The sequence below is a fragment of the Podarcis vaucheri genome, assembly GCF_965113315.1.
Source record: "Podarcis vaucheri genome assembly, chromosome: 7".
NCBI classification, from domain to species: domain Eukaryota; kingdom Metazoa; phylum Chordata; class Lepidosauria; order Squamata; family Lacertidae; genus Podarcis; species Podarcis vaucheri.
The window spans coordinates 69505443-69512746 of record NC_138765.1 but is presented as its reverse complement, the minus strand read 5'-3'; positions in this window follow the sequence as shown (position 1 = coordinate 69512746).

Genomic DNA, 7304 nt, shown 5'->3' with positions numbered 1-7304 from the left:
GAGGTGGTTAGACAGAGAGGCAGGGAGTTGCCCGCAAGGCAACCCAATGCATTTCATGGCTGTGTGGGGATTTGATCTCTGGTCTGCCAGGTCCCAGTCCCCCCCCCCACTAACCACTACACCATACTGCCAAAGGTTGGTCTATAAAGAAACCTAGAGCACAGTTGTGGATTATTCCAGCTGACCTTCAAGAGTTCTGTGCAGATTAGGACGTTATCGTGTAAATTTCTCAAAATTCATGTTTGGCTTGGGGAGCCTGGGTTCCCCTTTGAAGAGAGGAACTTGGCAAGCCGTAAATCAGCCAGCCCAATTACTTGAAACAGGAGGAGAAGCGGACGCGGCGGCTGTGCGAGAACCAAGCGAGTTACTGGGGATTAATGGGACCGATTGCGAACATCATTAGAAGCGAGGAGAGAGGGAAGGAGCAGGCGAAGTGGCGTGAAATAAAGCCATTGATTAGTTCAAATGATGGGGGGTGGGGAGGCGCGGTGGAGAGAGAGAGAGAAATGAATGATCCATCGTGTTGCCAATGTCGCAGCTTCCCTTGTAAGATGCGAGGTGTATTAGCTTGTTGTTGAAGAAGAAGAAGAGTTTGGATTTGATATCCCGCTTTATCACTACCCGAAGGAGTCTCAAAGCGGCTAACATTCTCCTTTCCCTTCCTCCCCCACAACAAACACTCTGTGAGGTGAGTGGGGCTGAGAGACTTCAGAGAAGTGTGACTGGCCCAAGGTCACCCAGCAGCTGCATGTGGAGGAGTGGGGAAGTGAACCCGGTTCACCAGATTACGAGACTACCGCTCTTAACCACTACACCACAACTGGCTTGACTCCAGGTTGTGATGATGTGCAAGGAAAATGGAGCATCTCTCTGACACCCTGCAATGGTGCTGCAGAGGGTTATTTTTCCACCACCTCAGTATAGGGCAGAGATGTGGAACCCCAGGCCTGAGGCTCCCCCTCCATGGTTTCATAGCAGCCAACTCCTAGGGGCCGAGTCCCTTCACCTCCCCATAAAATATTTGAGGGGGCTGCCCCACCCCAAAGTTGATGGGCATTGTCATTCAAATGCTGTGGATGCACCATGTCATACGGTCAATTATATGAGGCTTACCTGCCCCCCCAAAGGGGGAAGGCTCGGGGTAGGCTTGGGAGTCACGGGCGGGCAGCATGCCAAATGTCACCCCCCCCCTCAGTGAAGACACCTGGGGCGCTCCGCCCCCACCGCACCCGCTTCCTCTGCCCCTGCTCCTCGCCTGCTCCCCAGCAGTTGCTACAAGATGCCACAGTGGCCACGGAAAAGTCATGGAGAGGCAATGGGACGCTCCCTCGCAGCTGCAGCCGCCATGGATTGGGAGATGCGCCGGCTGCACCTCCTCCCTAAGTTCGGCAGTGGTGACACTGGCGGGGAAAATAGGAATATTCCAGGATCAAGCCAGAAGCCAGGTTGGCTTTTGTAATTTTGGGATTGTCCCCGGAAAATTGGGACACTTGGAGGGTACATGTTTAGAGACTAAGTATGTTGTGGGTTAAACCACAGAGCCTAGGACATGCTGATCAGAAGGTCGGCGGTTCGAATCCCCACGACGGGGTGAGCTCCCGTTGCTTGGTCCCTGCTCCTGCCAACCTAGCAGTTCGAAAGCACGTCAGTGCGAGTAGATAAATAGGTACTGCTCCGCCGGGAAGGTAAACAGCGTTTCTGTGCACTGCTCTGGTTCACCAGAAGTGGCTTAGTCATGCTGGCCACATGACGCGGAAGCTGTACGCCGGCTCCCTCGGCCAATAAAGTGAGATGAGCGCCGCAACCCCAGAGTTGGCCACGACTGGACCTAATGGTCAGGGGTCCTTTTACCTTTACCTATGTATACAAGGGGCTCATCCACAGCCTCATTTCCCCAGTCTGTAAAATGGGAACCGTTGCAATTTTCCAGTACCCTGGGAAAACTGCAAGATAATGTTGGCAATGAGTTTTCTTCGTTTAAAGAGAACCGGGCATGTATCCCAGTGCTCTGTTCAGAGTTTGCCACATTACAGGAAATAATTAAGCTTGCAAGCCTAATTAGAGATAGCGGTGGAGAAACTTGAAGTATAAATATTATGGGGGGGGGCTACACATGACTGGAATTTGTACTCAGACTCCATAATTGTGCAAATTCCTCCCCCACCTCACCCTGAGCATCTTTAATTTCCCAAGCACCGAGGACAGGAAGAACATTACGCAACGCAGAGATTTATCCGAGCGCGTAGAGAAATTGCTGCACCAATAAATCGTCCTTTCAAATTCAGGTTGTCATGGAGGTACATTAAAAAAAGAAGTCCTGTGCCTTTTATGCCAGGTTCTGAAAAGACTTTTTGAACAACTGTCACTCCGAATCTAGGTGCTCCCCCTCCTTCTTCCAGATGCCCTCCAGGGGTTTTACCATAGCCTGCTCCCCAAATCCCTCCTATTCTGAGTGCAGCAGCCAAATAACCTGAACTAAAAGGCCATCATTTTCATCAGCCAGCCTTTAGTTCCTTCAGGGGGAAGTCAGAAAGGCTGCCAACTTCAGTGGCCAATTCACCTGACTGTCACACTAATAAGGGAGTAGAAGAGCATCACATGAGCCTGGCTGCAGGATCAGGCCAAAGGCTTATCTCACCCAGCATTCTGGTTCCCTACAGTGGTCAACAGTTATGCCTCTGAGAAGCTCACCAGTTGGACCTGAAGGCAGCAGCTGTTTGCCAGCAGACATGGGAGCTGCCTTCGGTGGTAGCGTTCTGAACGCAGGCTTTTTTGCTTTTGCGTGCAAGGGCGTCCTGTGAGAGGGGCACTCGTCCTCCCCAACCCCCCAGGGAATGGTGCAGAAATGAAGCCTCCCGAGCAAGCAATAAAATCAGCACAGCCGTTGCAAAAGACAAATTTATTGCCTAGCTCGGAGCTTTATAGCCAGGAGACAAAGATAGGCAAGAGGGGTTTATGGGCCGCAGGGGAGTTCAGCAAACAAGTGAGACTGCGGGAAGTAGTGACTGGAGAGCGGAGGGTGTCGTAGAATCATACAGAATGGGAAGGGACCCCGAGGGTCATCCAGTCCTACCCCCCGCAACGTGTCACAAAGCTGGAGATGACAGGCATGCAAGTAGCCAGAGACTGGGCCTGCATGGAAACTTCCTCTGCTCCTCCCTTTTCAGTCCCCTCCTGGATCTGGGAAACAGTGGTGCAGGGACAGGTGGGGAAGCAAACAACCCTTCACTGGCCTGCCTGCCTCTTCCTCCTCTTCCTCCTCTTCCTCCAGCTCTGAAGCTTCGCCTGCCTCTGATTCTTGCCTCCTGGCTGGCACAGGTCTCCACAAACCACTGCCTCCCTCTCCCGAGTCAGACTTCAGCCCTCCTGCTTGCCTCCAAGTGCAAAATGGGGACAAAATCAGGAAGGTTTTATATACCAGGAACAGGGACCAGAAAAACCACGCTGTGCCTGGGAAACAAGGACACCTGGGGACTCTTCCAACCTCCGCAGTGCCTGCGGCACAGCCAAGTGACTTCTGAAATGTGGTTTTTGCTACGCCAGGTAGTCTCGCTGTTATTTGACAGGAGCTGAGAAACATACTTGTCTTGGGCTTGTCTTGTGGGTTCGGAATCGGGGGTGGGGGGAAGGTCAGGGTGTGTGTGCAGGAACATTCCTCCTCCTCCTCTGCTTCCCCAGTATCTGCTCTCTGCTTTCGAAGACGGATGTTGCTGTTCGGCTAGAATGGTTGCCATGGAGGGCAATGAAAGTGATGGAGAGTTATGGGGATGTGAGTTATGGATTGCTATCTGCCAGCCTTGGCTCTCTGAGCTGGAGGTGGGAGAGAGAGTTGATTTAAGGCTGCAAGTCAGTGTGCAAATGAGTCCAAAGTCCTAAAGGAGCCAGGCAGTCACAAGGAAAGGCATGGAAGCTCTGGCCGGGCAAAGGCAGCGCCGGCACTGGGTGCCTGTAGGCAGCTGCCCAGGTACCTGCCACCATTTTCACTTCCCACAATGCCAAAGAGGAATGCCATATGAGGGCGTTGTGGGAAATAAGAATGGCAGGGTGGGAAACTGCCTTACATTGAATCAGCACATTCCACGCTGTCTTTAGCATATGCGTCACCGGGGTGCAAAGATTCACCCAGCACTCCCAAATTTAGTGTAGCCCCCAAATTAACTTTTTTTATGCTTGTGTCAGACACCACGCTTACGCCTTATCTCTTGTTTACGAAAGAAGGGCGGGAAAAGAAACAAACTTTTTTATTTGCTCATTTATTTACAATACACTTATACTTAAGTATATAACACCACCACACTTAAATATAAGTATTGTTTAGGCACCTGCTTAGGAGAAACATCAGTCGTGTCAAAGGTGCCGCTGACCCCGCTGCCACATAGCAGCTTAATATAATATGCAACATAATATTTTGATGTAAGAGTTAATTTTGTGTGCATGGCACTGTTGTGAATGACAAGCGCCGTTGTTGAGTCTGACAAGCGCCGCTGCTGGCGTGGAGCGTCTTTGTTAAAGGAGCGCACAAAGTCGAAAATCCTTTAGTGAAACAGTAGGTATACATTCCGGTAATACTAGGTATATATGTATTTTGTTTTTCTAGCTTGATCAAAATTATTTATTATTTCACAACAGGCAGATAGCTAAGAGCTTAGGTACTTTCAGCGGCGGGTGCCTGACACCCCCCAGAATTCGGCACCCAGGTGCCCCACACCCCTTGCACCCCTGGGTAAAGACGGTCCTGAGCGTGTTGGTCATAGAACAATAGAAGCATAGAGTTGCAAGGGACCCCCCAAGGGCTGCCTAGTACAACTCCCTGCAAGGCCCTCACAGGTGGCTATCCGCCCTGTTATAAGAATTTTAAGGTCTCAAATATAGGATAACTCTTCATAAATGCACACAAATCTAAATATATGAATATATTTCATGTGTCTGAAATAGTACAGGAGAGCAATCCTGAAGCCATTGTGACTCTCCCAATGACCTCAAATATTCCTCTGCAGTAAGGGAGGCAAATGGGGAAAGCCTTGAATACATGTGTATGAATAGGGTGAGCCTGTGACCTGGATTTAGGAACTAAAGTACGAACCATCACAAAAGGATGGCCAGACTGCCCAGGTAATGCAGTCAGTGACCATTATCAAGTATCCTGGCAAACAGGATTTCTGCTGTAGACCGCCTCCTTCTGTGATGTGTGTATGATTTTTTTTTTGGGGGGTGTCTTGGACTACAGGGTGGGCAATTTCAAAAGTCTATATAAGAGCTTGCACACAATTGTTCAGGATTCTCCTCCCTCCTGCATGTAGTGAGTGTGGACCCTGCTGCAACAGTTTATTTCCTTTAATGAAGATCAGGCTTACTAGCTGCTTTGCTTCTCAATATGCTCTGGTTGGTCTCTGTTGTTTTCTCCTACCTATAGGAAACTCACTTAAGCACTCTATAGGGGCTCTTGGATACCCCAAAAGGGAAAAGGAGCAGTTCCCCCCCTTCTTATAACACTGGTAATGTCTCTTCATCATCCGGATGGGAAATAAGAGAGGCATGTTTGTGTACACCTTTGCATCCATCGTGCCACTCACTGTTGCCTCTGACCCCTGCCCACCAATGCCATGAGCCCTTCCCCTCAAAGGTTGGCCAGAACTGAATTTGCCCCTGGCCTGAAAATAGTTCCCCATCCCTGACTAGCGACGCTCTGCAGCAATTTCCCCAGCCCTACCTGAGCATCCCAGCCTGGGACCTACTACATACAAAGCAAATGCTCTACTCACTTATTTTTGGATGCTTCCCTGACTGGGACACCTCTGTGGGAGGTGGTTGGGGAAAGGGCAGCTGAAGACTGGCATTCATCCTGTTAAAAATCCAATCTCCTCCTGAGAGCGGGTCTGCAGGTTTGACAGTTCTAATCATCCTAAAGATGAACATGCATTAGCGAGATTGAATTGACAGGACACACAGACACACCAGCCTTTTGTGTGTGTGTCTTTTGGCAGGTGAATGAGCACAATCTCTCTGTGTCTCGTCAAAGTAGGGGAAGTCTGGCTCTTTCAGGGAACCAGAGGATAAGAAAGGATGCTTGACCTGCTGTTGTTGCAGTTACAGATAGGTAGTCGTGTTGGTCTGCCATAGTCAAAATAAAAAAATTCCTTCCAGTAGCACCTTAAAGACCAACTAAGTTAGTTCTTGGTATGAGCTTTCATGTGCATGCACGAAAGCTCATACCAAGAACTAACTTAGTTGGTCTTTAAGGTGCTACTGGAAGGAATTTTTTTATTCTGCTGTTGTTGTTTAGTCATTTAGTCGTGTCCGACTCTTCGTGACCCTGTGGACCAGAGCACGCCAGGCACTTCTGTCTTCCACTGCCTCCCGCAGTTTAGTCAAACTCATGCTGGTAGCTTCGAGAACACTATCCAACCATCTTGTCCTCTGTCATCCCCTTCTCCTTGTGCCCTCCATCTTTCCCAACATCAGGGTCTTTTCCAGAGAGTCTTCTCATGAGGTGGCCAAAGTATTGGAGCCTCAGCTTCAGGATCTGTCCTTCCAGTGAGCACTCAGGGCTGCTTTCCTTAAGAATGGATAGGTTTGATCTTCTTGCAGTCCATGGGACTCTCAAGAGTCTCCTCCAGCACCATAATTCAAAAGCATCAATTCTTTGGCGATCAGCCTTCTTTATGGTCCAGCTCTCACTTCCATACATCACTACTGGGAAAACCATAACTTTTACTATAGGGACCTTTGTCCTATACTTGACCTGCTAGTCCTGCTCTATTCTGCCTCGATCAGACTCCATCAGGAGTCTGGGGTTCATTTATGAGCACCACAGTCTAAGAAGGATATGGATAAGCTGGAATATGTACAGATGTGGGTGACCAAGATGATCAAGGGTCTGGAAACAAAGCCTGATGAGGAACAGTTGAAGAAGGTGGGTATGTTTAGCCTGGAAAAGAGAAGTCTGAGAGGAGAGACGATCGCCCTCTTCAAATACATAAAGGGCTGTCCCATAGAAGACAGAGCAAGCTTGTTTCCTGCTGTTCCAGAGGGTTGGACCTAAACCCATGAATTCAAGTGCCAAGAAAAGAGATTCCAATTAAACATTAGGAAGATCCTTCTGATGGTAAGAGCTGTTCAGCAGTGGAACGGACTGCCTCAGAAGGTGGTAGACTCTGCTTCAGTGGAGGCTTCTAAACAGAGCTTGGTTGGCCACCTGCCAGGGATTCTTCAGCTATCATCCCTGCATTGCAGGGGGTCAGACTAGATATGGCCCTTAGGGCTGCCCTCCAATTGTACACTTATAGGATTCTAAGGCTTTTAGG